We start from the raw sequence: 9,943 nt of genomic DNA, 5'->3' as shown, positions 1-9,943 counted from the left end.
ATAAAGACTGGACTGAAAAAAATATTAAAGAATTAAAAAGGAGAGAAAAGGAAAGGAGAGAAAAGGAAAGGAGAGAAAAGGAAAGGAGAGAAAAGGAAAGGAGAGAAAAGGAAAGGAGAGAAAAGGAAAGGAGAGAAAAGGAAAGGAGAGAAAAGGAAAGGAGAGAAAAGGAAAGGAGAGAAAAGGAAAGGAGAGAAAAGGAAAGGAGAGAAAAGGAAAGGAGAGAAAAGGAAAGGAGAGAAAAGGAAAGGAGAGAAAAGGAAAGGAGAGAAAAGGAAAGGAGAGGGAGAGGAGAGGGAGAGGAGAGGGAGAGGAGAGGGAGAGGAGAGGGAGAGGAGAGGGAGAGGAGAGGGAGAGGAGAGGGAGAGGAGAGGGAGAGGAGAGGGAGAGGAGAGGAGAGGAGAGGAGAGGAGAGGAGAGGAGAGGAAAGTTGCTGTCAGGAAAAAGAAAGAGAGAACAAGGCAGGGAAAAATGTGTGCAGAGCCTGTGGGGGGAGCAGGTGGTGAAACAGGACTGTCACCTGGCATCACCAACAAACAAAACAGTGGTTATTTCCTCAGTATTGCTTAAAGGGTGTATCTTAAGTACAAAGAAACAGGGAAAAGAGAAGACAATACATTCTGTCAAAATTCTGGTTTTCAAAGTCCATTATTGTATTACTTAAAAACTAGGCCACCTACAAACAATCACAAGGAGGATAAATAACATCAAAGCGCTCTGAGAACAAGGAGTTTTCATGGCTCTGTGCACAGAGCAGCACATGTCACTTTCCATTTTCCCGAGGCCTGTGCAGCTGAATAGACACACACAGGGAAATTCATGATTATATTAGACTGAACAGTCCACATTTTCATGCATTTTCTAAGTCATTTACTTGAGACCAAATTTCAGTGAAAGCTAATATATCTTGTTTAGAAGGCTAAGATCATATGCCACTTTTACAATTGAGATAGTATTAGCAGAATAACACAATTCAGTGTTGATGGATACCATTTTCTCTGCTAATTAAAAGCTTGAGTATCATAGGTTTCATTGCCAAAAGGAAAAAGCAAACAAACAGCAGAACCATGTAGACAGATAGAATGTATTAAACCCTGGGGAAATATAATCAATTAAACTACTTATGTTTTTACTATATTCAGCCAAAAGCACAAGACTATCAAAAATAATTATTTGTGAAGAACAAATAATGTATTTTTGAATCTAGTGTGTTGTTTCAGGATATTTGATTGTTAACCCTGACACTGTGTTATTTACTGGAAGAAAGCTGCTTCTAGTTATGGTATGGCTCAGCCTTCAAAATCTTTAATCTCTGTAGCTGAAATACAGACACCCCCTTAGCACCTACCTTTGATCTCAAACAATGAAGGTAAAGTTCGTTTGTAGAAGGAAGCACCACATTTGAAAGTGATGAATCAGACAAAAAGGTTTGGTAGAATGGGTCAGAGATAGTATATAGCCGTCTCACAGTTAAAGAGACAGGAAAAGAGGCTACGTAGGAGAGCACCACTGAAGGGGGTAGGGGACCAGTTGTACAGACACACATTGCAGAGAGAGAATAAGCTGGACACAGGTGAATGTAGAGTGAGCCAGACAATGACAAGAAGCCAGGGATTAGAAGAGACTGCTAAAGTTAGTTTGAGACCAAGCAGAACAATTCAGTCAGAAGTGAAAGAAGGCAGATTGAATCAGTGTGGAGGGGAGTTTGAGCCAGCACAGCTGAGTTGATCAGTCAGCCAGAGTGAATAAAGAAAAAGAAAGGGTGAGCTTATTCGGCAGCGAGGATCAGAGGCCGAAATATTCTAGGCTGAGATAAGATGTTTATGGAAGCTAGAAACTTCCAGGACTGGGCTTAGGTTAGCAGACTGAGGCAACAAGCCTTGGAGAAAACAGGCAAATTTAAAATAAAATGTTACAATATGTGGACCCAAGTTACTGAGTACCCCAGAATCTTTAATACTGGTTTTTAAACAGTATTTTTAAAACTAATAGAATTGCACATAATTGGTTTAAAACACTAGATGTTATAGCACATACAGAAGGAAAAACAGATTACATTTTTTTAAAAAGAGAAACTTTGCCTTTGAACCTGAGGAGACTCATAGCAGGTATAGTCAATACTTCCATAAATTATTACTTATTGCAGAATCTGAAAAATTATTCTATTTCACTGACTTAAGCCTAGTTCTTAGTGTATATTATGTTGCAGTAGTTCCTGGATATCTCTTTCCATGAGAAAATCAGACATTTTAGGTTGCAATTTAATACTTTAATGTTAACATACATTTAGAATTTTTTACAAGTAGATACAAGCCTGCTTCTTGCAGTGGATATGAACGTAGCATATGTACATTTCTCGATGTGGTTATTATATTACATAAAGCTGTAATGATTGTTATAATCAGCATTTTAAGACTTTATTATAGAAATTTTGACAGTTTTATTTTGTAATCAGAATGTCTGATGGATGAAGTACATTGTGTGACACTATTTGTTTTCAACTTACCTACTATCCCTATTATTGATAGGTGCTCCTTGTATATAATGGACCAGAAATATCAGGTGGGTTGAAAAGCAACTATGCAACAACAGAGAAGAATATGAAGTTCATGAAATCCTAAGAAATATGAGCCAATAAAAGTGTTATTTTAAATGGAAGGCCAGCTGAGCAAGTCATGAGGAGCAAGCTAGTAAGTAGTAGTCCTCCACGGTTGTTGCCCCAGGTTCTGATTCCAGGTTCTTGCTGTGACCTCTTAACTTGACTTCTCTCGATAATGGAGTAAAAACTGTAAGTTGCAATACCCCCAGCCCCAGTACCATTTGGTTGTAGTGTTTTATCACAGAAATAGGAACCATAGTAAGACTGAAGTTCGTACCAGTTCATGAGGTACCTCTGTGACAGACTTGAGCATGAATTTTGGGGGAGGGTTGTAGTAGCGTTTGAACTTTGGGCCTGAAAGCCATTGAGTGCTCAGAACTCAGTGGGCTCTAAGGAGGAAGTATAGAAAATGAGAATGCAGACCACAGAGGCCTAGATTGCCATGTTTCAAAGGAAAACAAAGGCTCAACCAGGACTCTCTGAGTTATTTTGTGCTAAGAGTTTGAGTGGTGGTGTCTCTGCCTCTTTGGCCTGCTCTTGGGATCTGTTTCCTCCTACTGGGTTACCCTTGTCCAGCTTTGATATAAAGGGGTTGGTGCCTAGTATTATTACATCTTCTTAGGTTGTGATATTGTTGTGCCCTGAGTTCATAGGAAACCCAGTCAAGCCCAAGAATTGTGAAGTCCGCTGCAATAGTGTCTGAGTTTGGTGTCAGCAGATGGGATGGATCCTTAGGTGGGGCAGTCTCTGGATGGTCTTTCCTTCAGTTTCTGTTCCACTCTTTGTGTCTGCATTTCCTTTTGACAGGAAGAACTTAACCACACTCTTAGAGAAAACTGGCTCTCCCTCTCTCAGTAGCTATCCATTCTCAATAGCTCCTTCACTAGGGCTCAGACATTGTGTCCACTTCCCCCATACATGCGCAGATTTGGTCTGTATTGCGGGGCTTTTAAGGATCCCACCAGAGGTTTAGAAGTTTAAGACTTCTATATAGTTTGAACATGTTCGCCTTTTGCTGGGACAGCCTCTCAGCTAGATACAAATGTAACCTTGGCTTCTCAGCCATCCTGTCTCCCCATGTGCTTCTCCTTGCCTGCTTCATTATAGCTCATCTGTCTCACTCCTGCCTGCTTTCAAGGTCCAACTCTGCTGTATCTGCTTGTCTCTATCTCCCTTTTTCTAGAAGCCCTGCCCCTATACTTTCTGTCTCAGCTCTTGGCTGTCTTTTCTTTATTTAAAAAAAAAAGCCACAATCCAGTTTGAAGTAATGAGCAGCAAGACAATGTCCAATCCATCTCTTCATTGTTTTAAGCATTGAGGGCTGCCTGACCTTCATCTTTTGGGCTGGTGATGAAGGACAAGCATTTACAGATAGAAAACTGGTGATGGGCCATAGAAATGACAATACCAAAATTCTCCCAGCACTTAGCTTTCTGCCAGTACAGCAATCAACAATTGAAAACACAGGGGCACACCGTTCCACAAGGTATGGGAAAGCCACCCCAGTAAGTCTGCCTGAAAAATACATACAGGTCTTTCTATGCCCTTAAAACTTCTGTGAGTTCATATGTGTAGTTGCTGTGCTGTGCCCAGAGACAGTTTCTTTGTCTTTAGCCTTTAGCATATATTCCTTCTGACCCTCTTCTGTAATTATCCCAGAGCCTTGGAGAGAAAAGGGTGTGGATATGCCTCTGTTTAGGGAGGAGCATTCTGCAGTTTGTTTGCTTCTTTTCTTTCTTTCTTTCTTTCTTTCTTTCTTTCTTTCTTTCTTTCTTTCTTTCTTTCTTTCTTTCTTTCTTCCTTCCTTCCTTCCTTCCTTCCTTCCTTCCTTCCTTCCTTTCTTTCTTTCTCCCTCCCTCCCTCCCTCCCTCCCTCCCTCCCTCCCTCCCTCTCTCTCTCTCTCTCTCTCTCTCTCTCTCTTTCTTTCTTTCTTTCTTTCTTTCTTTCTTTCTTTCTTTCAATTAGATATTTTCTTTGTTTACATTTCAAATGTTATCCCTTTTCTTGTTTTCCCATTTGAAAACCACCAATTCCCTTCCCCCTCCCCCTGTTCACCAACCCACCCACTCCTGCTTCCTGGTCCTGGCATTCCCCTACACTGGGGCATCGATCCTTCACAGGAACAAGGGCCTCTCCTTCCATTGAGGACCTACAAGGCCATCCTCTGCTACATATGCAGCTGGAGCCATGTGTATTCTTTGGTTGGTGGCTTAGTCCCTGGGAGCTCTGAGGGTACCAGTTAATTGATATTGTTGTTCCTCATATAGGTCTACAAACCCCTTCAGCTCCTTGGGTCCTTTCTCTAGCTCCTCCATTGGGAACCCGGTGCTGTGCCTTGGCAAGCTGTAGACCTCTATGTTAACTACCATCAGTGGAAAGACACGTTAATCTATTTATGTAAAGAAAAGTCATTAGGAGTCAGTATAATATTATATCAATTTAGCAGAATGATAATAGTAGATTTTTCCCCCTAGGTCCTGTCTAGCCCTAAGTTGTTGCCCTGATAATGGTGCCAAGTATGGGTTTCATCTTATGGAGTAGAGTTTAACTTCATGCAGAAAATAGTTGATTGTTCCCATGATGCTTACACCACTATTACCCTTGTGAGCATGTCTTGCCAAGCTAATCATCACTGTAGTTTGTATGGTTCCCAGCCAGACATGATCAATGATAAATTTCCACCTCTAGTGCGCTGCATAGAATCAGGTAGAACAATGAAAGCTGGGAGGTAGGGGTGAAGCTTCCAGGGCAAAATAAGGTTGATGTCTTCATGTTTTATGACTTGCACATGTAATGTGCTTAGCAAGAGGGTCTTACTACCAAGTATTGGAAGGTAGTCAAGAGAATTGACAGTATCCTATAATGTTTGAGAGTCTATGGGATCTCACTAGTGAAAAACTCCAAAATAAGGAATTAATACCTGGCTTTCTATTTGTTAACCTATGGTGTCTAGTTGAGACCTTGTCACCCTCTTCTATGGTGATTCCATTGTAATATAATTATATTAGGAAGTCCCTGGGATAGTAGGTTTTTATATGATGTTCTTAAGGTCTTCTGTGCTATGTATCCTCCATATTCATGTTCTACCCTGACTCTCCCCTCTGATGCTAATTTAACCCTTTCCACTCTATTATTGTCATGTACCCTTTTTACTACTGCTTTCTGTCTCCCATCCTTTGAAAGTCTCCTAGATGGCCCTTAGTAGTCCCCTGACCTTTGTGAACATTCCAACTGAAACACACATAGCTGGAGATGCAAAGCTAGCATCCACTAACTAAAGGAACCATGTAACATTTGTCCTTTTATGTTTGAGTTACTTCACTCAAAATGATCGTTTCAAGCTCCATCCATTAACCTGAACATTTATAAATTCCTTTTTTTTTTTTCAAAATCTTAACAATAATGTGTCATGTGAAGATGCCATATTTTTATTCAGCTTCATTTTTAAAAATCATAGCCTGTAACAGAAGTTACAAAAATACTTTTTAACTCACAAAACATGACAGAATATGTATTAAATATACATCCACACACTATATCAAGGGTTAAATAAAATTTAGAGCAGGCAGTATATCCACTAATTAGGTCTAATATGTTTCTTGGAATTAAAGTCTAATTCTGTTAATTGGTACACCTCAGTGGGACTAGAAATACAAACTTGTAATTAGGTGATAGGTGTGTTCATCAAAGCTTTATCTGCACAGACTGTTTAGGGAAAGTTACTTGTTCTTACACCAGTTTCTGAATACATATATTAGGTTCTGTAGACAAATATGAACAACTAACTGTACATGGAGTGAATTAGGCCCCTAGTGTCTCATAATTATGTGTGGCATAATAGAAACTTTGTAATTTTAAGAAAATTATTTCTATATGTATAAACTTTACTATCAACTGTAGTAAAGAAACTCTACTAAACTGCTAAAATAAATTCTGCCATTTACACAGGTATGAAATAAGTTGTAATAATTTGGCATCAGAAATTTCTACCCTAATGGGTATGACCCTGTGGGTATGTCAACAGAAGTGGGAACACTATCAGGAATTCAATAGTCGTAAACATTTAATAAGTCACCATAAAGTGTTTATGTAAATATTCTAAGCAGTTAAAATTATACTGTTTTTCCATTGCTTTACATATATTCTTGATCATATAAATCAGGACTTCAACAGATAGTTTGTGTATTTATTTCTGTCACAAACATGGAAAATAACCCAAGAAGCTTTCAACATTCTTAATTAGGATATTGTACTAAAAAGAAAGACTATGGACAGAAACTTCTCTACTTAATGTACAATTGTTATAAAGAAACAATGATTTCCTATCTAATATAAATGTTATATTTTATCATAATAAGCTATACTAAACACTTTTTTTAAAAAGGACTTCTGAGCTGGGAAGATGCTGCAGGATGTAATGAGGTGGTCTCCAAGCCTGAAGACCTTGGTTTGATGTCTCAGACTCATTTTGCAGGATAGACTTGATTCCTAATCTCTCACCTCTAAGGCATCACAGAATATGTATGCCCACATATGCAATCGTATACACGTGTATATATTGACAGATTAAATAAAAAAGTAAATAAATAAATAAAATCTGATTTAAAAGAATTTTGAACATCAGTATGAACTAACCAGTACCTCCAGACCTCCTTGGGACTAAAGCACCAATCAAAGAAAACACATGGTGGGACTCGTGACTCTAGCTGCATATGTAGCAGAGAACGGCCTATTTGGTCATCAATAGGAGGAGAGGCTCTTGGTCCTGTGAAGGTTCTATGCCCCAGTATAGGGGAATGCCAGGACCAGGAATGGGAGTGGGTGGGTTGGGGAGCAGGGGAAGGGGGGAGGGTATAGGGGATTTTCAGAGGGGAAACTAGGAAAGGGGATAACATTTGAAATGTAAATAAAGAAAATATCTAATATAAAATAAAAGAATATATAAAAAAAGAACTTTGAAGTAATTCTAATTATTGAGGTCTGTCTCCACAATAAAATGTTGTTTGCATATACTGTTTTCTAGATAATAAGTTATATATAGCTTAATGCCCTTCCCTCCATACCAGGGTGTGTGTTGACTCAAACTACATTTTATAAAAATTACATTAAATTTTAAACAAATTAATTATATGTATTATAAGGAAATTGACTTAAATTAGAACATGGGGAAATTAAATGTGAAAATGTAAATTAGCTTCCTTGTCAAATGTATTAAGAGATAGTAACATCATTTTAAAGGGGGAATCTCTTATGGTTTACCTTTAAAACTATGAGTATCAAAAGGAAATTAAGATCAGCCATTTGGACTAAAGAAATTAGGAAACGTAGGGCTAAAGTCGCTTTTTCCTCCACTTTAAGCCGTACCTGAACATCTCACACCATGGCAGTTCCTGAGACCCGTCCCAACCACACTATTTATATCAACAATCTCAACAAGAAGATCAAGAAAGATGAGCTCAAGAAGTCCTCGTATGCCATCTTCTCCCAGTTTGGCCAGATCCTGGATATCCTGGTGTCTCAGAGCCTGAAGATGAGGGGCCAGGCCTTCATCATCTTCAAGGAGGTCAGCGGCACCACCAACGCCCTGCATCCATGCAGGGCTTCCCTTTCTATGACAAGCCTATACGTATCCAGTACGCAAAGATTGACTTGGACATCATTGCCAAGATGAAGGGCACCTTTGTGGAAAGAGATCGCAAATGAGAGAAGAGGAAGCCCAAGAGTTTGGAGACACCTCCTGCCTGAAAGGCTGTTCAGGGTGGGGCAGCTGCCCCAGTGGTGGGTGCTGTCCAGCCTGTACCGGGCATGCCACCGATGACTCAGGCACCCTGCATCATGAACCACATGCCAGGACAGCCTCCCTACATGCCACCACCACCTGGCATCATCCCACCACCAGGCCTTGCTCCTGGCCAGATACCCCCTGGGGCCATGCCCTCACAGCAGCTCATGCCTAGTCAGATGCCGCCTGCGCAGCCTCTCTCCGTGAATCCACCCAATCACATCTTGTTCCTCACCAACCTGCCTGAGGAGACCAATAAGCTCATGTTCTCCATGCTTTTCAACCAGTTCCTGGGCTTCAAGGAGGTACGTCTGGTCCCTGGGCGCCATGACATCGCCTTCCTGGAGTTTGACAATGAAGTGCAGGCTGGGGCAGCACGAGATGCCCTGCAAGGCTTTAAGATCACACAAAACAATACTATGAAGATCTCTTTTGCCAAGAAATAGCGCCTTCCACTATGGAGTACCCCTGTCCCCATTTTGGGGCTGTCCCTCCCCCCCTTTGGCTCAGTCCCTAAAGGTAAGTCCCCCTTGGGGCCTTCTCAGAGCTGTGTGTGAGTGTGTGGTTGCCACACAGCATCGTACCCAGAGTCTGTCCCCAGACATTGCACCTGGTGCTGTTAGGTTGTGATTAAAGTGAGTTTTTGAGGTTTAGTTTTTCACCAAAATAAATAAATAAATAAATAAATAAATAAATAAATAAATAAATAAATAAAATAAAAAGGAAATTAAATATGAATTTATTGTATTTATACTACACAGACAAGATACTGCTTTAGGCCCAGTTATCTGTTCACAGCTGCTGTCTAGGTAGCAAATAACTATTTACAATTTGAAGATTGGTCTTGCTTTATGTTGGAAATTTGGACTAATAATAATGCTTTGCTTAGTGCTCTGTGGTTCATAAAAAACAATGTTTGGAAACATACAGATAAAGTAGGTAGATGAACTTGGACTGCGGTTAGGGTTGAAAGGTCACCTTTGAAAAGGACAATCAGTTCCAATTACGATTCAAAGCTCTGTGCACTTCAATGAACTGTGTGGAAGGACACAGTGTCTTATTAAAAGATTAGTTTATATTATGGGCTGACAAGAATGGCTTGTAAAGTATGATTCATTCAACGTAACAACACATTAAAGATAATTTCTTCTCTGTCTGGTCTGCAATAATGAAAATAACCAAGAAACTATACAGACCTAACAGAGCCATAAACATAGACAAGTGGGTCACGTATGGCACCCTGTCTTTCTCATGCATAGCAAATGTGGTTGCTTCCCTTCCCTGGGAACAGCAAAGGCCTTTTAATACCAACACTGTGCTTTTAGTTCTAGGATAGCAATATATTAAAATGAATAAACAAGAAGGCACAATAAAAGGATAAACTACTAAGTAATCTGTATTTTACCTGTTGATCTGTTTAGGACAGGAATAATAGCATTGTGTCAAGGTACTGACTCATAGCCAAATAGTTTTAAAATAGTGAGAGGCTTAGAAAAGTATTACAACAATCTAAGAATAATGTGAATAGTCTATGATTCTTGCTGTAAGTTAAAATATGATAT

At 39.7% G+C, this 9,943-nt stretch overlaps 1 pseudogene; it reads left to right on the top strand.

The window, feature by feature from the left end:
* The first annotated feature begins 7,979 nt into the window (after positions 1-7,979).
* On the top strand, positions 7,980-8,829 carry Gm5264 (annotated as a pseudogene).
* Positions 8,830-9,943: the final 1,114 nt, after the last annotated feature.

The sequence above is a fragment of the Mus musculus genome, chromosome 1, assembly GCF_000001635.26.
Source record: "Mus musculus strain C57BL/6J chromosome 1, GRCm38.p6 C57BL/6J".
In the NCBI taxonomy this organism is placed as follows: Eukaryota; Metazoa; Chordata; class Mammalia; order Rodentia; family Muridae; genus Mus; species Mus musculus.
The sequence above is the reverse complement of the archived record's forward strand: the minus strand, read 5'-3'. Positions and strand labels throughout refer to the sequence as shown.